This window comes from Zingiber officinale, chromosome 1B (assembly GCF_018446385.1).
Source record: "Zingiber officinale cultivar Zhangliang chromosome 1B, Zo_v1.1, whole genome shotgun sequence".
Taxonomy (NCBI): Eukaryota; Viridiplantae; Streptophyta; class Magnoliopsida; order Zingiberales; family Zingiberaceae; genus Zingiber; species Zingiber officinale.
Window position 1 is genome coordinate 13,523,336 of NC_055986.1, and position 23,879 is coordinate 13,547,214.

The window sequence follows — 23,879 nt, forward strand, 5'->3', positions numbered from 1 at the left end:
TTCCTGAAACTTCACGAAGGAACTTCAAAGGTGAAACTTACGAGACGGGACTTACTTCATAACCAGCTCAGCAACCTCCGATTTGAAGAAGATGAAACAATTTCACACCTTCACTTGAGGATCAAGGAGCTCATTACCGGACTTTCGAATCTCAGAGAAAAGGTAAGCAACTGAGATTCCCTAAGGTACGCCCTTAATGCATTCCCTAGAAATATGAAATGGACATCAATAGTAGATGTCTACTATATCTGTAAGGATTTAGAATCTGTTACCTTAGAAGAATTATTTTCAACCTTAGAAGTCCATGAATCGACATGTACAGATACAAAGAAAGAGCCGAAGCACGACATTGCCCTTAAGGCAAAGATGGACGAACAAAGTTCAGAGTCCTCTCTTGACGACGACAAAACGATAATGATGGTAAGACGTTTTAAAAAGTTACTTAAATTTAGAAAATCTAACCATCCGCAGGTTAGAAAGAGAAGAACGATCAGATGCTACCACTGCAATGAAGAAGAGCATGTTAAATGCAATTGCCCTAAGTTAAAGATCAACAAAAAAGATAAAGGCAAGAACAAGTACAAGACCCTAAAGGCAACATGGGACGAAACATCGTCCAAATCAGAGGTTGAAGCCTTTTCCGGACTTACGTTGATAACAAGTCATCAAGAAGACGAACACGAAGAAAGCTCGCCCGAAATGAGCATTGATGAAGGGGGAGCGTCAACAAAAGAAAGCAACAGTTCAGGGGGAGCTACAAACAACGAGATCGACAAGGTAAGTCATGTACGGTTTCTTTCACCTGATAAGTTGTTTAAATGTATTAAATTATTAACTAAAGATTGTTGCAAACTTGAAAAAGAAAATAAAAAGTTGAAATTAATTCTAGCTAAATCTTGTTTATTAGAAGAATTTGACAAAGTAAAATTGAAAAATGATATTTTACAAAAAGAAATAAAAAAATTGAAAAATCATGCATGCTCATATAATACAATTAGTAGAAAATTTAATGGCCTAAATTGATATTTTTATTATCACAGAGAACAAATTAGAAAAATTTCTCAGAAATATATACCAAAGAAATTTCTAGTTAACCTAGTTGAAAGGAACCTATATTAGGTTCCAAAGACTTGTCTAAATTAAAGTTTAATTAGACTTAGGGATTTTAGAGAGTACATTAAATATTTGATTTCATTATGAGATTTTGTCTAGAAATGATTGATGATCCAACCAAGAAGGCCTAATGCCTCATCACATCCTGGAAGCCGATTAACAAAATAAAATGTTTAATTGACTAACTGATAAAATATTTAATTATAATTCAAAATACTTTAAATAGTTACTCATTTTTTAACTTAGAAATTTTTACTTAGAAGTTTTTTTAAGTACCAGCTTTACTTTTTCCAAAATTATTTCTACAAAATTAGTTTTTATAAACTTAGAAAAATATTGATATTTTTTATATAATTTTTTTTTAATTTAGAAAATTTGTCTAAAATTATTTTAAGTGCTATCAAAATAATTTTCAAAAGTTTCAGAGTTTTTCAAAAAGTGAAAAGTAGTTTATTTTTACTAAAAACTTTCCTATTTTTTTTGAAAAATTTAACCCTTAGATTTTTTTTTGGTACCCCATTTTTTATGTGATCAAAGGGGGAGGTAGTAATTTCAAATTTTGCACTTTAATTGCAAAATTATTGCTTTTATTTTATGTTGGTTTACCCTAACTTAACTTGGGTTGCTCACATAAAAAAGGAGGAGATTGTTGGTACCCCAAGGTTGTTTTGATGTGATCAAATAAGTTAAGTTAGATCCCGTTGTGTTTAACCCTATGTCTAAGTGTGTAGAAACTTAGGAGCACAGGAAGTCGAGCAAAAGATGCAGCTAGTGAGAATGACGGCACGGGAGAGAGCTGACGGGCTCGGTGTGTCTGAGGGACGAGGTGTTGCGGAAGAGTATACGGACAGACGAGAAGGAGGTGCGCGACGTTTCCGAGGGATAAGAAGCCGGAGGGGAAGGTTGCTCAAGGAGAAGGCCGGAAGTTGGATTCGGGTTAGCCCTATTCCGGATGACTAAAATCATCCAAGTGAGTGGAGTCGGAGCGGAAGACCCGGACAGAACTAAGCAGAATCGGAGCGGAAGGCCTGGACTGGAAATGGAGCGCCTGGAACCATTCCGGGAGCCCGAAATGGAGTTTTATCTAGATCACGTTTGACATTCATTGCGAAGGGGATAAAATTTTATCCCCCTCCAGGCGCCTGGAACCCTTCCAGGTGTCTGGAACCCTTCCAGACGCTCCGACCAAGACTGTAAATACAACATTGATCCAAGAAGCTAGATACAACAAGCATTCTTGCAACAACACTTGTATGCTTCTAGTTTTCCATTTAGCTTTCCGTTTTCATACGATCATTGCTGTAAAGAGCCTTTTTCGCCTAAAGGAGATATTAGGGTGCTCTACTTCCTTGGATAAACAACCTCCCCGGTTGTAACCAAGTAAAAACTTCTGTGCCTCTTTCTTTTGATTCCTTATTCTTTTTATGCAAGTATTTGTTTAAGTTATAAGCTGAGAAAGATATTTTTATTTTTATTTTATGTAGGGGCTATTCAACCCCCCCCTTCTATCTTGTTGCCAAGGGTCCTAACAGTTAAGAGGAGGTGATGAGGATGATCGTCTAGAGAAGGAAGGGTGATACGATAACTATTGGGAATGACATATATAGAGTATAGGAAATCTCTATCAACATTATAAAAACTAGAACCGGTGAAGGTATACTAGGGGCGAAGAATTCTTAAGCCATAAGAAAGTGTAAGAGAAGTGGAAATGAATGACTTATTGGATCGCTTAAGGCGTGAGGGAAGAAAAGATTAGGGAAGAAGGTTTGCCGGAAAAGAAATCGAAGAAGATGAAGTGCGAAGTACTAGGATGATGAATGCTTAGGGTTTTTATAAAGAATAGTTTAATTGTAGCCGTTTGATCAAAATGGCATACACTTGAAGAATCGTTGATTTGCAGGGAAATGTGTGTCATTGAGTCGCACAAAGTAGTGTGTGTTAGTGGCCGCTTCGAGACACAAGGAGTGATGTCACGTGGCATCCACCCATCAATAGACATTTATAATAGACATAACAATCAAATCATTCCGCCACTAGAGTGCTTTTTAGTGCACCCTTGGTACTTTTTTCCTTTTGAATGGTTAGCTACTTTTTCCTTTTTGAAAAAACCGCTAAGTGCTTGGGTCGCAAAGAAGAGCATGAATAGTCAGATGACCCTGATAAAAAGAGAGAGTGGGTGAAAATGGGACTTAGGTTTAGTCAGTCGGCTACGCTTCCTTCGACTAGACTTAAAGGGGAGGCTAGTGATACAGTGTGTAATGAGCGGACCTAGGAAATGACCTGGTAGGCAAAGTCAAGGTGACATGACAGTTAAAGTCAAGGTGATTTGAAAGTCAAAGTCACGATAGGAGTGTACTTCCTAGTTATCTTCGTGGTTTGCCCGGTATCAAGGCTCTCGAGTTTAGCTCGATCAAATAAGAAGTTGTACGAGAAAGGGTCGATCGGGTAGAATAAATGTTGGCCGGGTCCAAAGCACTTAGCCCCAAAACTCTCCATGTGCACCCATCTGGATTGCATGTCGGCCTGGTAAAAATTACTTAACTTTATAAATCTTTATGTGCGCTTGGCTGGAGGAAATATCGGTCGGGTCTAAAGCACTTGACCTCATAAATCTCCATGTGTATCTGACTGGATGAAATACCGGCTAGGCCTAAAGAACTTGACCTCATGCATCTATATATGTGCTCGACAGGATGAAATACTGGCTAGACCTAAAGCACTTGACCTCATGCATCTATATGTGTGCCCGGTCGGATGAAATATCGACCGGGCCTAAAGCACTTGTTCTCATAAATCTATCCGCGTATGTTAGGCCAAATGACAGGTTGGCCGGACCAAGGCTCGTAGCCTTATATACTGGGCTAGATTAAAGGTCGACTGGGTTCGAGGTAGTTAATTTCATAAAGCTCTTCTTGAATGATCAGCCATGAAGTTGGACGGAATCAAGAAACTTAGTTGCATACTTACTTTCGAATGGATTTTCAATACACACAGTTTAGCAGATGGTTGCCTAAACAGATTTTTAGCATGCTTAGTGTATCATATGAATCTCTGATCGGATTTATGACAACATTCAATACATAACAAAGAAGTGTTGGTGCGGGAAGCATCCGACGATCGAACTTGTGTTTTGATAATGGCAAAGGATTCAAAGTTAAGGTGTTTTGTTTTCTAACAAGTCTACTTGAGGATTTCAGGAAAGTCCTAGCTGCGGTTAGGCAAAGGGAAAAACCCTAGGGGGTGGTAACTCTAGATCATAGGGGGTGGTAACCCTATGCGGAAAGTCTTGGTAGGTCGACGTCTTCAGGCAAAAGTCCTAGGGGATGGTAACCCTAGGTGGAAAGTCCTGGTGTCGCGAACCAGATGAAAGACTGGACTGGTCGGGAAGCGGATGTCCAGCAGAAAGTCCGGAAGCATCGAGTGCTGAGCAAAAGTTCAGTCGATCTGGAGGATCGACACCCCGTAGAGGGAACAGTAGGCGTCGGGTCGACCTAGGGTTTCCGGTCGGAAATCCGAAGTCAGACCCGGACAGTCCAGAGACTGTCGAACTTTCATTCATATTTATGATATTATGTGTGCTAACTTTGTCTTGTAAGATATGTGTGTAGTTTGTAGACTAACACATTGTGCAGGGACAAAAGAACAACATTAGCCTCGGATGAACAGTGTCCGAGGCGCCTCCATGGAGCTTGGAGGCGCCTCGGGTGCGAAGGTGAGCTGGCAGTGCGCTGGAGTTGGAGGCGCCTTCAGAGGGATAATGCGCGACTTGATCAGCGCTTATCGACGCTGCAACCCGGGGCTTGGAGGCGCCTCCAGCACTCTTTATAAGCAGTGTTCGAGAACCTCTTCCAGAATAACTCGCTCTGAATAATCTCTTGCTACGTGCTGCGAACCTGACGACCCAGAAGTGCTGTGACACGACACCAACGACCCGGAACTACGCTTCTCCATCTTTAGTTGTCGGTATAAAGTTTATGAGCTGTAAATTCCTATAATTGTACAAATTATCGTGCTTATAGTTGTTGCCCACCGAAAGCGATCAAGGATCGCGGGCCTTCGAGTAGGAGTCGATCTAGGCTCCGAACGAAGTAAATAGTTTGCCTCTTTGTGTGATTGTTTTTATTTCCGCTGCATTTACTCTAACGGTTTTACGATTCCGAAAAACGAATTAGCCGCAAGCGCTATTCACCCCCCCCTCTAGCGCGTCTCGATCCAACAATTGATATCAGAGCGGGGTTGTTTTGAATTGGTACAACCACCATTCAAAACATTTTTTCGTGGTATTTCGTTTCGGAGTCAATTAAAAATTAGCTAATTAGCTAAAGTTCTAATTTTTTTTAATCAGTGTTACTCAAAGTTGGTTAATACCACTTGAGCTCATTATTTTTTCCTCCAGCACTACTAATCCAAGACACAGTCTTGGAATAGATCTTTTTGTTTTTGCTTATTTAGGTCTAAAATGACTCAACAAGAAGGATATAGCACTGTTCATCCCCCACTATTTTCCGGAGAAGACTTCGGATATTGGAAGGGGCGAATGGAGATATATCTGAAGATCCAATTCGACACCTGGATGATCGTCAAGACAGGACTGCAACTACCAACTGATACGAACGGTAAGCCTACATCCTGTGAGAACTGGGAGCCGACGCCAAAGCTACCTGCACCATCCAGTGCGGTCTTACCAAGGAGGAGCTCAACAGAGTCGGCCCCTTTTCAACCGCGAATGAACTCTGGGAAAAGCTAATCGAACTTCACGAGGGCACCTCGGAAACCAAGGTAAGTAAGCGTGATTTGTTACTTAATAAACTATACAATTTAAAAATGCAGGAAGGCGAGACGGCAAGTTCATTACACGCTCGAATTCAAGATATTCTGAATTCCCTTCATGGAATCGGGCAGAAGGTAGAAAACAGAGACATAATAAGGTATGCTCTTAACTCGTTTCCAAGGAGTACATTGTGGGCATCAATGGTAGATGGCTATAAGGTCTCCAAAGACTTATCTTCTTTAAAGTTAGACGAATTATTTTCTGAATTTGAACTTCATGAACAAACTAATGCACAGCCATCCGAGAAGGGTATAGCTTTGGTTGCAGGTACGAGTCGAACACGGGAATCAAGAGTACGACGAAAAATTGAATCGGAATCAGAAGACGAATCCGACTCAGAAAATTCATAGGATGAACTGACCAGCGAACTCGTGAACCTTGTGAAGAAGCTCTACAAGAAGAAGAAGGGCTTCAATAAGAAAGATCTGAAGAAGGCAGTTCAGTCCAGGGAGGCCCAACCGAACTCAAAGGTAAAATTCGAAGTCACTTGTTACGGGTGCAACCAGAAGGGGCATATCAAAGCCAATTGTCCCAACCAAAAAGGAGGCCAAAAAGCAAAGAAGAAAGAAGGCCCTGAAAGCAACTTGGGACGAATCTTCTTCAGAGGACGACGACAATGAAATTGATCAAACAAGTCTACTCGCACTGATGGCCCGGGACCAGATCATCGAGAGCGAGTCAGAAGCCGAGTCTGAGCAAAGCCACGGATCCGCATCCGTTTCAGAAGGGCCAGAATCCAATGTAAGTATTCCAAGGCTTAACAATTTAGTTAATTACTTACTTCGCAACCTAACTAAATCAAACCTTAGGATTAAATCACTTCTAAAGGAAGTAGTTGTCCTTAAAGAAGTGCCAAACACTAATTCCTTACCTGATCAAGTTCAAACTGGAAATTCAACTCAGGTTCAAAAACTTGAGGAAGAAAACTCTAGCTTGAAAAATCAGGTAAAAGACTTAAAAAATATGTTAGAACGGTTTTCTCTGGGATCCAAGAATTTGGACCTAATTCTTGGAACACAAAGAGCCGTCTACAACAAAACTGGACTGGGATATAAAAGTAAAAAGAAATATATATCTTATTTATCTTTAATAAACAAACAAGGTAGTAAACTAGTCCAAGCATGGGTCCCCAAGTCTAAATTAATCAATCAAGTTGAACTTGGCCAATACTGGGTTCCGAAAGATCAAATACACTACCTCGATAAACCAAATCGAGGCTATGATCCAGGGAAAGCTAAAAGGAAAACGATATGAATTCGAAATTAAATTCAAAATCAAAATTATTAATTCGAAATTAAATTCAAAATTTAAAATCAAAATTAAAAAATCAAAATTAAATTTATAATTCAAAATCAAAATTATTAATTCGAAATTAAATTCAAAATTTAAAATCAAAATTAAAAAATCGAAATTAAATTCAAAATTTAAAATCAAAATAAAAAATTCGAAATTAAATTTATAATTTAAAATCAAAATTAAAAATTTGAAATTAAATTCAAAATCAAAATTATTAATTCGAAATTAAATTCAAAATTTAAAATAAAAATTAAAAACTCGAAATTAAATTCAAAATTTAAAATCAAAATAAAAAATTAAAAATTAAGTTTATAATTTAAAATCAAAATTATTAATTCGAAATTCAATTCAAAATTCAAAATCAAAATTATTAATTCGAAATTAAGTTTATAATTTAAAATCAAAATTATTAATTCGAAATTAAATTCAAAATCAAAATTATTAATTTGAAATTAAATTCAAAATTCAAAATCAAAATTAAAAATTCAAAATTAAATTTATAATTTAAAATCAAAATTAAAAAATTCGAAATTAAATTCAAAATTCAAAATCAAAATTAAAAATTTGAAATTAAAATTCCAAATTCCAAATTCAAAAATAGATGGTGGATCCAAACTAGCTGGCACCCCCCAACTGAACTACCCGACAGGGTAACTGAACCTAATTTACCCGAAATGAGTAAAACAAGAGTAGATTACCTGGCAGGGTAATTAAGGCTAGTTTAAAAAGGGCTAGGTTTAACTTGACCCACAGTACTGGTGAAATTTTTGGATGATAGTACGTTAGGGAAACTTGGGCATCGCATGTCTAGGAAGATATGGCTTCGACCTGGTGCATTTGACCAAGTGGAACTGACCGAAGCTACCCTTAAATGAATCCTAACTAGTTAGACCAAGGATTAGTATTAAGTTCAATGGGTAGGACTATTTGGAAAACCTCGAAGGCATGGTTACTTTAATGAGCTCCGAGTGACTCACCATAGCCCAGAAGTTTATCCAAAGAATGCTTACTTGTTGAACCCAAAGCTAAACCTGAATATAACACAAAGTTAAACCAGACTCTTAAATTCAACAATAATTCATCTCACAACAATTATAGGATTCCCTGATTGACAATCTAGATTGGGTGAGATGACTAATTGTTTAAAAAAAAAAAAACTTGAATTTCAAAATTATTTAAAAAAAAAAATTTAAATTTCAAAATTATTTTAAAAAAAACTTAAATTTCAAAATTATTTTAAAAAACTTAAATTTCAAAATTGTTTTAAAAAAAAAACTTAAATTTCAAAATTGTTTTAAAAAACATAAATTTCAAAATTATTTTAAAAAAAAACTTAAATTTCAAAATTATTTTAAAAAAAACTTAAATTTCAAAATTATTTTAAAAAACTTAAATTTCAAAATTGTTTTTAAAAAAAAACTTAAATTTCAAAATTATTTTAAAAAAAAACTTAAATTTCAAAATTATTTTTAAAAAAAACTTAAATTTCAAAATTGTTTTAAAAACTTAAATTTCAAAATTGTTTTAAAAACTTAAATTTCAAAATTATTTTAAAAAAAAACTTAAATTTCAAAATTGTTTTAAAAACTTAAATTTCAAAATTGTTTTAAAAACTTAAATTTCAAAATTATTTTAAAAAACTTAAATTTCAAAATTATTTTAAAAAACTTAAATTTCAAAATTATTTTAAAAAAACTTAAATTTCAAAATTTTTTTAAAAACTTAAATTTCAAAATTGTTTTAAAAAACTTAAATTTCAAAATTATTTTAAAAAAACTTAAATTTTAAAATTGTTTTAAACACTTAAATTTCAAAATTGTTTTAAAACTTAAATTTCAAAATTGTTTAAAAAAAAAAAAACTTAAATTTCAAAATTATTTTTAAAACTTATTTCAAAATTATTTTTAAAACTTATCTCAAAATTATTTTAGCCTTAAATTTCAAAATTATTTTTAATTTAAAAATAAAAATTAATTAACTTTAAAACCATATTTAAATTTTTTTTAACTTTAAGGCATTCTAATTTTTAATTATCTTTATCAAAACTAATGTGTTGATTAATTCAACAAAAAAAAAAAATCATTGGACACGTAGCATATGAAGGCGCCTCCATCTAAGAGGAGGCGCCCTCAAGCAGCGGCGGGAAATTTCCCGCCGCTCACTTAAGGCGCCTTAAGGATCCCTTAAGGCGCTGATAATCATGATTTTACTGTATTATTTTGATTCATATATGCATGGTTTGATGTTGATTTCATAGGTTAAAATCATGGTTACATCACATTTTGTGCATTGTGTGTATTTTTGGACTTAATTGCAAATTACTTTATTTTTATATTATTTGATGCTAATATTTGATTATTATTTTGTAGGCATCAAAGGATCTTGAATTTGGATCTATTTGGACCGAAATTGGGCTCGAATCGGAGTTCAAACAAGAAGATCAAGCTTTGGAGCATTATGGGCCGTTCATCAAGAATAGGACAGATCTGGACCATCCGTTGAAGATCTGGTCGATCCAACCTAATGGGGAGTAGATCTAAGCCATTGATGAAGATCCAGAAGTTTTGATCCAGATCTGAGTTCATCCAGCCATTGATCCAGCCGGATTAATCTGGGCCGTTCATTGAAGATCGGAATATCTGGGCCATCCAGTGATGATCTGATCGATCCGACCTAAGGGAGGGTAGATCCAGACTCTAGATCAAGATCAGTACCTTCGGATCGGATTTTGGGCAAGCTTTTACCGTTGATTTAGCTCCAAATTGCTCCTAGCCGTCCGTTCAAATCTAGATCAGATTTAAAACAGAAGCTACAGTTCCCTTTCTTCTTCGTCGACTCCACAGCGCACAGCAGCTTCGTCCCGTGGCGACGCATTTCTTCCGGATTTCGGCCCCTTTCTCTTCTCCGATCATTTTCCCGAGCTTCAACCTCGGTGAAGGACGTCCCAGCAGCTTCATCCCGATTCTCTGGAACCGATTTGGGTGTTCCCTCCGGCGCAATCTCCATTTCTTCGATACCTCTGTTCACCTCAGATTTGGAGGTGTTCTTCCAAATCTGAGCTCTGATTCCCATCAGAAACGCTAGGCGGTGGTCCTCCGGCATTGTTGAGCTTCATCCGACCACAATTCGCAATCCGTAGCTCCCATTCCAGATTCAGAGGTCAAGGATGACAGATTTTCGGCATTTTCTTGGGTTTAGGGTTGTTTCAGCTCGTCGGGGGGTGGTCCCTCGGTGTTGTTGAACCTTCCTTGAGCTGATACGCAGCTGAGACGATCCATTGAGGTCCAAAGTTGGGTGGTTTCGACTTTGGCACTCTTGTGTGACGGCTTGAGTGTGAAACTTGTGGAATTGGTTGTGAGAATGGATTGGTTTACAATTTTATTTCATTTTAGTTCTTTTTCTTACTGTTTTATAGCTTAGACAGATTTCTTTTAATGTTCGTTATATTTTTATGCAAGTAGTTAGCATTTCTTTCCTTGTTGAAGCTTAGTTTAAGTTTTATTTGTGCTTGGTTAATTGTTTAGTGTTTAGGTGCTAAATTAGGTTTACATCTTGCTTTAGATCAGATTTATTTGAGTCTCGTAATTTCATCCTTAGTTTGATGTGTGTTGATGGATTTATCACAACGTAGTGTGACAATGCGTAATGATTTGTTCATTGGCACATAGTTATGTTTCACTCTTGCTTTAGATTAATTTCTTAATTGCTGTGTTTTTCCTCTGTTAGATTTAGATTTAAAGCTTAAACCCCCAACTCCATTTTTGTATCGAAAACCCCAAAAAATAGGAATAAAAGACAATCCTAAATTACATTCTACCGTTGGTTCCTCGGATCGATCCTGGGCTCGTTACTACAACATTATTGTGAAATTAAGGGGTTCAGTGGAATATGTTAGGATCCTTCGTACGGCTAGAGAGGGGGGTGTGAATAGCCGACCCCAAATCTCTCGCGTTTCTTCCTACAATTCGTTAGCGCAGCGGAAAATACAAAGAAACGAAAGAGAAGAAAACCAAACCTTAACACGAGGATGTAACGAGGTTCGGAGATTAGGGCTCCTACTCCTCGGCGTGTCCGTAAGGTGGACGAGTCCAGTCAATCCGTCGGTGGATGAGTCCCCGGAGAACCGGCTAATACAATATACTCCTTGTGGGTGGAGAAACCTCGCCACAAACGTTTGCAACAGCAAACAAAGAGTACAAGAACAAAGAGTAAGCAAGAAATACAATAAGAATACACAAGCACTCTACCAATCTTGCTTTCTCGTCGATCGAGTCCTGGATGAAGCAAACTCTAACAGCATGGTGTTCCGGGAAGCTCACGCAAGCTTTGGACGAGCTCAACAAAACTCAAGCACAAGCACTTAGCAACAGGAAGGAGGAAGAAGAGTTGTCGCACGTAAGATGCCCTCGATCCTTTTATACCGCGAAGAAGACAATGAAAACTAGCCGCTGTAATGCAACTAGAACCCCGATTAGACCGATCAGTGTCGCGATCGAGCTCGATCGGTGGACCGATCAGTTCGCCCGATCGGTCCCCGCATCGATCAGACGTAACCTTCGCATGATCGACGGGCCCGGACCGATCATTCCGACGGTCCCCGCATCGATCAGCCTCTCACGCATGCAGAATCGCACTCGCCTCTTGATCGGTCAGGAGACCGATCAGCATACACCGATCGGTCCAGGACCGATCAGAGCTTTTTTCTCCGCTCGATCGCCGCCTGCCTCGACCGATTTCGATCGGTCACTGCACCGATCAGGCAAACGCAGATCACCGGATCGGTCACCGCACCGATCCAAACTTCTCACCCTAAACCTAAGGCTTCCACACCAACATACGGTCAACCTTGACTGTTGGTATATCATACCTAGCATCCGGTCACCCCTTGACCTGCTAGCACCAAGTGTCCGGTCAATCCTTTGACCCACTTAGACTTTTCCACACCAGACGTCCGATCATCCCCGATCCATCTGGATTTTCCTCTTCGTGCCAAGCATCCGATCACTCTTGACCTACTTGGACTTTCCAACACCGTAAGTCCGATCATCCGATCCATCCGGATTTTCCCTTGCCTGGTTTCACTTTCCAACCGCCTAACATCCCGCTTAGGACTTTCCCTCGTGCCAAGCTCCCTGCTTGACTTTTCCATGCAAGTCTCCATACTTGGACTTTTCTGCCAAGTCTCCATACTTGGACTTTTCTAGTGCCAAGCTCCCTGCTTGACTTTTCCGTTGCCAAGTCTCCATACTTGGACTTTTTCCCAAATCAGGTCAACCAGGTCAACCTTGACCTACGGTTGCACCAATAATCTCCCAAACATCTATTCTTGTCCCATATCAAGAATAGAACTCTCTCACAAGAGTCAAACATCAACATGCAACTCAACTAGGTCAATCTTGACCTAAGGTTGCATCAACAATCTTCCCAAGTCAAACATCAAAATACAACTCGAGTCAAGTCAACTCGAGTCAAGTCAATTCGAGTCGGGTCAACCAGGTCAACCTTGACCTAAGGTTGCACCAACAATCTCCCCCTTTTTGATGTTTGACAAAACCATAATCAAGTTAGGTTAACCCGATAACCTAACTTAGGTTTTCCAACCATCTTCCAATGTCCAATGTTCTTTCCTTGAACATTCTCTGGACATTCTCCCCTTAGGTTAACCCGATAACCTAACTTGGGTTCTCCAATAATTCTCCCCCTTTTTGACACACATCAAAAAATATTCCAATGTTCTTCCTCGAACATTCCTTGACATTCTTCCCCTAGCTTAGGTTAACCCGATAACCTAGCTTGGGTTCTTCAATAATTCTCCAATGAACACTCTCCCCTTTTTGACACACATCAAAAAGAAAAGGAGGATATCAAGGTCAAGAGTTTCTTCCTAATGAAAGTCTCATACCTTTCATTGAAACTCTTAATTTCCCCCTTGATACTAAACTCAACAACCAACTTAGTGATAATTCCATATCACTCAAGTCTTTAAGAGTAAAAACTCCCCCTAAAAGTCAACTCCCCTTGACAATTAGGTAAAAACTCCCCTAAAGGTCAACTCCCTCGACCATTGCACCAATCTGGAGAGTTTCAAACCGAAATTCACAAAACCTCCTGATCGATCAGGGAATACCCTGATCGGTCGCTAGACCGATCAGAACCCCATGGATCGGTCCCTGGACCGATCCACGCCTTCTTGCGTACCGATGACCTGATCGGGCCTTGGACCGATCACTAAGCCCGGATTCTGGATCGGTCCAGACCGATCCAGACTCTCCTGATCGGCGTCCGATCGCACGATCACTTCCCTGGATCGGTCCCCTGACCGATCCACATCGAATCGTAATTTCGATTTCCCTTCCCGGAAATTCAGAAACTCCTAATAAATTCCAGAAAATTCCAAAAATCGTGAAATTTTGAGGATACATTTCTCATAACATACACTATCATGGAAAAATAGTTTTCTATGAAAATAGTTTCTATTTTCAAATCTTGATACAAAATTCGAAAACTTTGTATCACAATGTCCAATGATGAATGCTATCACTAGGAAAGCTTCATCAAGGTTTTTCAAATCAATTTTAAAATGCTTTTAAAACCATTTGAATTTAGGACCATAATCTTAGGGCTAGATGTACATGACTTGTACACAAGCTTTCCCTATGATCCTTCATTTCTTGAATTAGGCTCATCTAGGTACAAGACCTATGTACCTTGATCCTAACTCATGATCCTAATATCTCACACACATCTAAAGTGTATCAAACACATCCAAGTCAATTTTGATGTGAGATATGGGTTTAGGTTATCTTAGACTAAGTTCTCATGCATTTGCTAAACTACACTTTGATCTCAATATCAAAATGTGCTTTTATCCTTAAATCAAATTCATTGATTATTAATGCAAGAGATGATGACATGACATAAAATGGTATCATAAATGAAAACATGTGCCAATGTCATGATGTCATGGCATAAAGTTTGAAACTAAACTAACACATGACATATAGATAACCTAAGCATTATCATCTCATGACATTTCAAATGATAATAAAATAAATATGATGTCATGGCATGGCATATGGCAACCAATCATGGCAAGTTAGCACAAATAAAATACCTAAATTCCCTATCTAAGTATCCTTAGCCTTAGCTAACTTAAAACCTAACCCTAGATTGCCCATATATCCCTAAGAGAAAAACCAAAATCCCAATTATGGTATTTCTCTAGGTTTTCTTAAATTGTGCCAAATAAGATTAAAATATTCTCACTTTGGCACACTTTACTCTTCCAAGGAGTGAATGATAAAGATTATTCCATTTCATTTTCAAAGGTTCCAAAAAAAAACCTTGAAAATGTTCCTTGAGTGTCAATTTCCTCAAAGTTGAGTTAACTACCCTTCTTATTGGAGTTGACACTCTCTAACCCATCTATGGGGTAGAGAAAATGCTCCTAGGAACCCAATACCTATTAGAGCTCATTGGGTTCACTAAATATTCACTAGGGATAACTTCCCTAGCAACCCTCCTAATGACCCTCTTAGGCTTTGAAGCCTTGGTCATTTGGGTCTCATCAAGGTCAACTATAGGGGTGACTCCCCTTGTAACCTTGGTAATGGTCTTCCTAGCCCTAGGTTTTGTTCCATAATCGAATGGAACATTGTGATAAGTGGGCTTGACCATTTGGGACTTAGGTTTGTGACCCAAACCCTTTTTGTCCTTGGACATTGGTTTTGACCCTTAAACCCTAGAGATGACTTCTCCATGTTTTTAAGAGCCTTTTCTAAATTATCAAGTCTTGACCTCAAGACTTGATTTTCCCTCTCTAATACCTCAAGTTTTAATTTGTCATTTTCTCTTGAGATATTCCTAGGCATGTGTCTAGTCTTCTTGGGATTTCTACCTAGGTTTTCCTTAATTTTAGAAGCGTTAAACCTAGGGTTGGTATTTCTAGTGTTATCCTTACCTAGGCTAACATGTTTAGCACCTAAGCACATGTGTTGATTTCTAGTGTTAACATGCTCATCATTATTTGCAATAGCAATAAAACTACTAGCATGTTTCTTATTTGAATTGCAATAGTGTGCCTTAAAAGGTACCTTAAGGTTTGCCTTAGCTCCCCCTATCGATGTGCATCCCTTGTCCTTGTGAGGTTGCCTCCTCCTTGGACATTGACTCCGATAATGTCCCCTTCGCTTGCATTGAAAGCACACCACGTGCTTCTTGCCTTTGCGTGTTGGGACTCCGGCTCCCTTGACTTTTGGTGCCGGTGGAGTCTTCCTAACCCTCCTTGGACACTTACTCTTGTAGTGCCCATGTTTCCTACACTCAAAACACATTATGTGTAATTTGCTTGAAATCACAGTGTTTGAGTTACCTAGGGTTGTGGATGGAGATGAGCTTTCTTCTTCAACCCTTCCGGAGGTGGAAACTTCCTCTTCTTGCTTCGAACTTGAGCAAGAGGAACTCTCCTCCTCTTCTTCCTTGGATGTTGAGTAGCCCTCAACTCCCAATTCGCTCCCTCCATGATGTGAGCTACTTGGCTCACTAGGCTCCTCTTCATGGCTTGAAGTGGAGCTCTCCTCATGGTACTTGGCCAAGTTATCCCACAATTCCTTGGCATTGTTGTATTTACCTATCTTACACAAAATATTAGTAGGTAATGAAAATTCAATTGTTTTAGTTACCTCATTGTTGATCGTGGATTGGTGGACTTGTTCCTTCGTCCACTTGTTCTTCTCTAGAGGCTCTCCTTCTTTATCCATTGGAGGAGAAAAACCTTCTTGTACACAAAACCAGTTCAACATATTAGTCCTAAGAAAATACATCATCCTTACCTTCCAATATGTGAAGTTGTCGTTGTAGAAGGGTGGAATCGTGATGTCTTCTCCGAATTGATCCATCTCTAGCTTTGCTCCCACGGGTGTTGATCCGACGAAGAGCGTCCTCGCTCTGATACCACTTGTTAGGATCCTTCGTACGGCTAGAGAGGGGGAATAGCCGACCCCAAATCTCTCGCGTTTCTTCCTACAATTCGTTAGCGCAGCGGAAAATACAAAGAAACGAAAGAGAAGAAAACCAAACCTTAACACGAGGATGTAACGAGGTTCGGAGATTAGGGCTCCTACTCCTCGGCGTGTCCGTAAGGTGGACGAGTCCAGTCAATCCGTCGGTGGATGAGTCCCCGGAGAACCGGCTAATACAATATACTCCTTGTGGGTGGAGAAACCTCGCCACAAACGTTTGCAACAGCAAACAAAGAGTACAAGAACAAAGAGTAAGCAAGAAATACAATAAGAATACACAAGCACTCTACCAATCTTGCTTTCGTCGATTGAGTCCGGATGAAGCAGCCCAAAAAACTCTACAACAGCAGGAACCCAGCCGGAAGCTCACGCTAAGCTTTGGACGAGCTCAACAAAACTCAAGCACAAAGCACTTAGCAGGAAGGAGGAAGAAGAGTTGTCGCACGTAAGATGCCTCGATCCTTTTATACCGCGAAGAAGACAATGAAAACTAGCCGCTGCACGCAGAACCTCGATCGGTCTCGCAGACCGATCAGTGTCGCGATCGAGCTCGATCGATGGACCGATCAGCTCGCGCCGATCGGTCCCCGCATCGATCGGTACGTAACCTTCAGGCAGCCGATACGTGGACCGATCTCTCGGTCCCCGCACCGATCCCGCCCACGCATGAGAATCGCACTCGCCTCTTGATCGGTCGGAGACCGATCAGCATACACCGATCGGTCCAGGACCGATCGAGCTTTTTCTCCGCTCGATCGCCGCCTCGACCGATTCGATCGGTCACCCGACCGATCGTGGCAAACGAAGATCACCGGATCGGTCACCGATCGATCCAAACTTCCGCCCTAACCCTAAGGCTTCCACACCAACATCCGGTCAACCTTGACCTGTTGGTATATCATACCTAGCATCCGGTCACTCCCTTGACCTGCTAGCACTCCCCGCTAAGTGTCCGGTCAATCCCTTTGACCCACTTAGACTTTTCCACACCAGACGTCCGATCATCCCTGATCCATCTGGATTTTCCTCTTCGTGCCAAGTATCCGATCACTCTCTTGACCTACTTGGACTTTCCAACACCAGAAGTCCGATCATCCCTGATCCATCTGGATTTTCCCTTGCCTGGTTTCACTCACCAGGACTTTCCAACTGCCTAACATCCCAGTTAGGACTTTCCCTCGTGCCAAGCTCCCTGCTTGGACTTTTCCAGTACCAAGTCTCCATACTTGGACTTTTCCCGTGCCAAGTCTCCATACTTGGACTTTTCTAGTGCCAAGCTCCCTGCTTGGACTTTTCCGTTGCCAAGTCTCCATACTTGGACTTTTTCCCGAATCAGGTCAACCAGGTCAACCTTGACCTACGGTTGCACCAATAATCTCCCAAACATCTATTCTTGTCCCATATCAAGAATAGAACTCTCTCACAAGAGTCAAACATCAACATGCAACTCAACTAGGTCAATCTTGACCTAAGGTTGCATCAACAATCTTCCCAAGTCAAACATCAAAATACAACTCGAGTCAAGTCAACTCGAGTCGGGTCAACCAGGTCAACCTTGACCTAAGGTTGCACCAACAGAATATACATTTGTTAATTTGATAAGCCCTTTTGTGACACGTAGAATTTTTAGGTTTATCAAATTTTGGCGCCGTTGCCGGGGATTAATATGCAATGTTTGGTAATTTTAGGATTGTTTTTATTTTGGAAAACTTTGAAATATTGTTGTTTGATTGCTTTCATGTTTATATATCCAGGTGTTAATTTTATTTGTTCCTGAATCTTCTGATTTTATTTGCTAGTTGTTGTGTAAGAACAAGAAATTCTATTTGACGATGGATCCATATCATCAGTATTTTGGAGATGGGATGGAGAATTATTTTTATCAGCCTCAGTACTACCTACCTATGGAGCAACGGAATAGGTATGAGGATGCACAAGAACAAATTGAAGAATCAATGTGGAAATGCAATGAAGTTATGCAACAAATGAGAGAGCATCAAGAGCAGCAATTTGCAAGGATACAGAATATACAGAGTCAGTTAGATCAGATAACATCATCTATTAATCAGTTACAAGCACAAAGAGCCAGTGAAGAGGTGGATTGTGGAGATCTTGTCAGACCTGACACTACTTCTATTTCTTCACAAGATTTATCTAATTTTATTTGTGGTGATGATGTAATTGTTCAGATTTCTGATTCTACTAATGTTCTTGCTTTAGATGTTGGAAATGATGCAGGTATTGTTGCTTACCTCAAGAATCACCAAGAATGGAGGATGTAAGTGTAGGGACTTGTGCTATGGAGCCAAGCACCCAAGAATCACTACATGAAGTTGAACATTCGCTAGAACTGGAGTCTGAGCATTTATTTGAGGAGAAAGAGGTAACAAACACCACTCCAGGTACCTCTCAAGATGACAAGGTGAGTATTTTGTGTGATTTTTCAGAAAATTTCATAGAGGTACCATTTATTGATTTTATTAGATGTGAATCACTTGAAATTGAAATTTTTTCCCACACTAATATTCTATTTCTTTCCCACATGTGTGGAGGTGTATTTATTTACTGATGTTGTAGAGAATTATTGTATTTCTCAAGGAAAAATTTTAAAAAAATGAGTAATAAGGAGAATTTGAGTGGAACCATGATTACTCCACCTCCGGGGTGGCTTCTTCTTTTAGACCTTCTTCAACCACCGGGAATTAAAGGGGAGTTGGTTCCAATCTTGTTTTCTCTTGCATTTTAATTCATGGTTTGTGTTTAGTTTTTCTCTAATAAATTAGTTATACATTTCTTTGGTTCTATACTTTGCATTTGCACTTTGTTTTTACATTTTGCAATTTTATTTCCACATTTGCTTCCATACTTTGCATTTTGTTTAGTTACATAGCATTTCATTTTGAATAAACGTCTCTATGGGAATTTTCTAAGTAATATTTTTAAGATGGTAAAAGTTGTTTTAAATTTGATCATCAACTTTAGGTCATTTGACATGATTGGATACTCTACTTACATGATATTGGTTAAAATGGTGGTGGATTCCAATTTGATCAATTGGGCTTGATTGCATAAATATTACCTAGAGAGGACCACCACAAGCCTAAACTCTATTATTTTATCTTTGTGTGGCATGTACTCATAGCAAATTAAACTCTAGAACTTGCTTAGTTTCTTTTCAAAGTCACAATAGCATTTGTGTGCATGGAAATTGAGGATTTTGTCAATTTTGTTTCCCTTCATACTTTCTAATTCCTTTCCTCACAATTTTCACTACAAGAAAATTGGACTTTTACAACACTTAAAAGACAACGCTTTTTTTAAAAAGCGTTGTCGTTTTTTTTTAACAACGCTTTTAGTGAAAAGCGTTGTCTATTTCTTTATTTTCTTACTGATAGACAACGCTTTTTTAAAAACCGTTGTCTTTTAGCGATTTTTGTGGGTCAACGATAACACTTCTTGAAAAGTGTTGTCTATTACCATTTTTTAAGTGTTGTCTATTATCAAGTTCTCATCTAAATTAAATCTAAAATGATACAAACCGTTGGATCAAGTAAGGAATTGAAAAACCCTAGGTTTCATTCGCTCGCACCCACCAATCTTCCGAAAACCTCCCGACCCCCTCTCATAACTTCTCATCTCTCGCCTTCTCCATCCAACTCCTCCTCTCACGCCCTCTCGCCTTCATCTCGCCTGCCACCGCTGCCCTCGTTTCCGCGCAAGGGCAACTCACGTACGACTCCACCTCCTCCTCTGCGTCCGCTCGACAGCTAAAGTGGTTCAATATTAGAGAGGGTTGTCTTGTATTTGAAGGCCTCTTCGAGTTCTACCAGGCCTCCGCTGACGGCTCCATCGGCGCCGCCGTGAAGATCAACCGCGAAGATGCCACCATTGCCATCAACTGGGCTGACGGACTACACCACGCCAAGAAGTGCGAGGCCTCCGACTTCTGCTACATCAACGACATTGTCCTCGACATCCTTGATCTCCTTAAGTACCACAGGGTAAGCCGACTGTACATTTCCTTCTGTTACTCTTCCATCATAGATTTTGTTCTTGCTTCACTGTTGGCGATCATGTTTAGCATTGATTATTTTTTGCTTCTATGCAACTTACAAGATTTAGTAGTAATTAGAGGCAATTACAGTTTTATTTAATTTAGTTGATTTTCATTTGTTTTCCTGGTCTTAGGAAAGCCATTTCATTTATTTTATGTTCACACAGAAGCTCCATCGACATGAGGACGTTCTCACAAGGCGGCGACGATCTTTTTGTTAGCCTTGTTGTAGCTCCTGACATCTGTAAGCACACATCAAAATCTCTCCTTTCCTCTTGTTTTTATCAGAATCAAAAGGTTTCAGAACAACAAATTCCAAAAAGTAATCTAAGAGGTTCGTGAAGATCATAGTCATTGCTACAACTTTGGCCATCCTTTTATTCTTGATCGTGTCTGTGTTCATTTGGTGGAGAAGGAAAAGAATCAAAAGTATGTATGCTCAACCACTCATGTTAAATATTGCCGACTAGGTGTATGATAAAATGTCCTTATGAGTTATACTTGTTGATTGGTATTTATTTTTCACATTTAACTACTACTTTCACATTTAACTACTACATTTAGATGTAAGTTTGTTCAATGACACATACTCATTTGCAACACAAAGCAAAGTCATCGAGGTGAACAAGAAAAAAAACATCACCTGGCAAAGTGACAAAGATCACAAATTTGGCAGTGATGTCTACCCTAAATACTTCCAGCAGGGTGGTCTCATATGAGGTGCCAAGCTGTAAGTGTTTTTCTGTCTTTCATTTCTATATCATATGTTGTATTCAAGTTGGTAGCAATCATTGTAATAAAATTTGCAGTTGAGCGAGCAAGAATATCTCATTGTTTGGATGAGGACAGCTGCCTTGCCATAGTTTAGAAAACTCTATGGGAGAATTGAGAGAGACCTCGCAGCCAATGAACAAATCTCAATGACAATAGAGAACAACTACAACACTTACAATTTTGAAGGGGAGAAGAGGTTGGTACTTTCTACTACCTCACGAATAGGTGGGAAGAATGGTTTCATTGGTGTTGCATATCTTACAATCGGTAGCCTTTGCATATTTCTTGTGGTAGCCTTCATGGTTCTTTATCTGCTCAAGCCTTGGTAAGTATCTTGCTCGTCGTTAGCATTTATGGTATGCAGTACAATGAATACATTTTTCTATAGTTGATAAGCAAAAATCAGGTTAACAAGGTTTGACTTGGAACTAATAGACTTGTTGCTCCAATTGATTTCAACTTCGATGTTACCTAGTGACAACTCATGCAAATTGGTTCACTTGTTCTTGCAGGACCCTTGGAGATCCATCGTACTCATCTTGGAACAGAAACCCAGATGGCCATTAGTGAAACTTTAAGCTCAAGTTGCATTCAAAAGTTGGTAAAGTTACAAATTTAGTTGCTCTAAATCAAAGTCTGCCAATCATGTGCAAACAATTTTCTTTGAGAATTCTGTAATCTGTAACTTCAATAGAGACCAAAGGAAATACAATGTTAGATCGTTGTGCAAATTGAACAGTCACATCATGTTGACAATAGTATCATCATTTTGGGAATTATGTACCTAGTTTTTATGTACACTGTGTATCTATCTCTAATATATATAGTGTACTTGGTTTTGATGTGTCATGACTCTGTTCTTTTTGTTAACTTATGGTTGATTTCATTTCTATTGTAGGGTCAAAGAAACATAATGGTTTTGCAAATATAAAAACAATGATTTTGTAAATAAAAAATTAAATATAATTTTTTATTTTTTTATTTTAAAAAGACAACGCTTTTAAAGCATTGCAATAATGATGTTTTTGCAAAAAAAATACACAACGTTTTTAAAGCGTTGCAAAAGTATTGTCTTTGCTACAAACGACAACGCTTTAAAAGCGTTGTCGTTGAGCAAACTTTTAACAACAGTGTCTTTAACAACGCTTTTTCAGGCACAAAGACAACGCTTTAAAAGCGTTGTCTATTAGCTTTTTTCTTGTAGTGTTTCTTAAACATTTTCATCTAGTATTTTAATTCTTGATCAACTTTGCTCGTCATTCTTTCATTGGGAGTTTTGGTTGAATTCTTGGTGAGTTGAATCGACTAAATGGACAAAGAATTAAGTGTGGGGGAGGAAATTACATATGTTCAAAGTTCATGAGATTGGGAATTTTAAGATTGGAGTGGAATGTTTTTCTGAATAGGGAAGCTTTCCAATGTCAACTTGAGTACCAATGAAGAAGAAACAGTAGCACAGAGGTTGAGGAAACAAGTGACAGTAACTCCAATGAATCCAGAATCTGAAAGCTTCAAATCTGTGATAGGCTGAAAGGCTGAAAACTGCATAATGAATACAATGATTTAGAGCAGAATTCAGATACATTGGTAGCTATGGAAATCTGATCACAATGGACTTTAATGGGGAATTCAATTGGTGGTAATTATTTCATCAACGAAGCACTTGAATGGAGCATCATTCACTTTGAAAAGTTGAACAAAAGGGCAGCATTTGGTATTTTAAACAGTGGGGTAAAGGCTGGAAACAGAATTCAATTTGTATGTGTATCAACTTAAAGTGTTGAGTGCCAATTCAAATTTGTGGAGTGTCAATTTCAACTGAAGAAAAAGAATTAGCAGGATGATTGTTATTACTGAGGAAGCTTAGGGGATAAAGATGGATGTGTGTTTTGTGCCAATAATTGATACATTTGATGTGTGAGTAGGAGTGTTGCGAATGTATGGATGGCTCATAAGAAGTGTGCAGGACTTCAATCTGATTATTATTTCTGTGCAGTGATGGAATGTGAATGAAGAGAACTAAAACATCACTGAATTTGTTGCTGCTGCGAACTAAATGCTTACACATTATTTTATTGGCAAGGATGACGAAAGACAAAGAAAGTTGGCATTGGAGATGATCAGAAAAATGATCCAGAATGAGTAGAGTGCATAAATTAAGAAATGCAGAATTCTGCAACGAAATGAATTTGGCATTTCTTTGCCAATTTGAAAAACGAATTTGGAATTCAACTCTCTATTAAATCAGTACAAATGAGGATCTTTATTGGGCTAAGTTTAAAATGAGTCTAGACAAATTCCAATTTCTGAAATTATGTACCAATTTTGATCTAAAATTTTGTGAGTCCACTTGAGATTAGATTCTGAACTCACTAAGCTGGAATTGGAAAAGATGAAGAAATGGAGGTATAGTTGTCATTAGTTATCAAGAAAAGGAGAAGATCTAGTAAAGATTTCAAGTGTGAAGGAACAAATGGTAATCTTGCATCATTAACTTCTACAAATTCTGATTTCAAATTACTGAAAAGATGCAGTAAGCTGTAGATTTTTGAAATGGTTGCAAAGCTTAAGTTGGAATTCAAGAGCTGCAGTAAGTTACTTTCAGTTATTTTTAAAAAAAAACATGGCAGAGGATAAAGGTTGCTGCTGGATTTAGATTTTGTTGCTGGAATTTTGTACAATGCAGAACCAAAAATCTGGAATTTTGTATCAAAACATTTTTGATACATGTTCTGTGCCAAATTCTGATGTTATTTCGGATTAGCATTGTTGTGAATTTGAGTTCCAATCA

The 23,879-nt window shown here is 38.5% G+C and overlaps 1 long non-coding RNA gene across 2 annotated transcripts; it reads left to right on the top strand.

Moving 5' to 3' along the window:
• Window positions 1–19,827: 19,827 nt before the first annotated feature.
• On the top strand, window positions 19,828–21,937 carry LOC122051217. 2 transcript variants are annotated; one of them, XR_006131398.1, is made up of 4 exons: window positions 19,828–20,261; window positions 20,482–21,044; window positions 21,124–21,413; window positions 21,601–21,937. It is a non-coding gene; the product is annotated as an uncharacterized LOC122051217 (long non-coding RNA). The 2 variants fall into 2 exon arrangements; XR_006131397.1 differs by having other exon boundaries at window positions 19,830–20,261; window positions 21,124–21,284.
• Window positions 21,938–23,879: the final 1,942 nt, after the last annotated feature.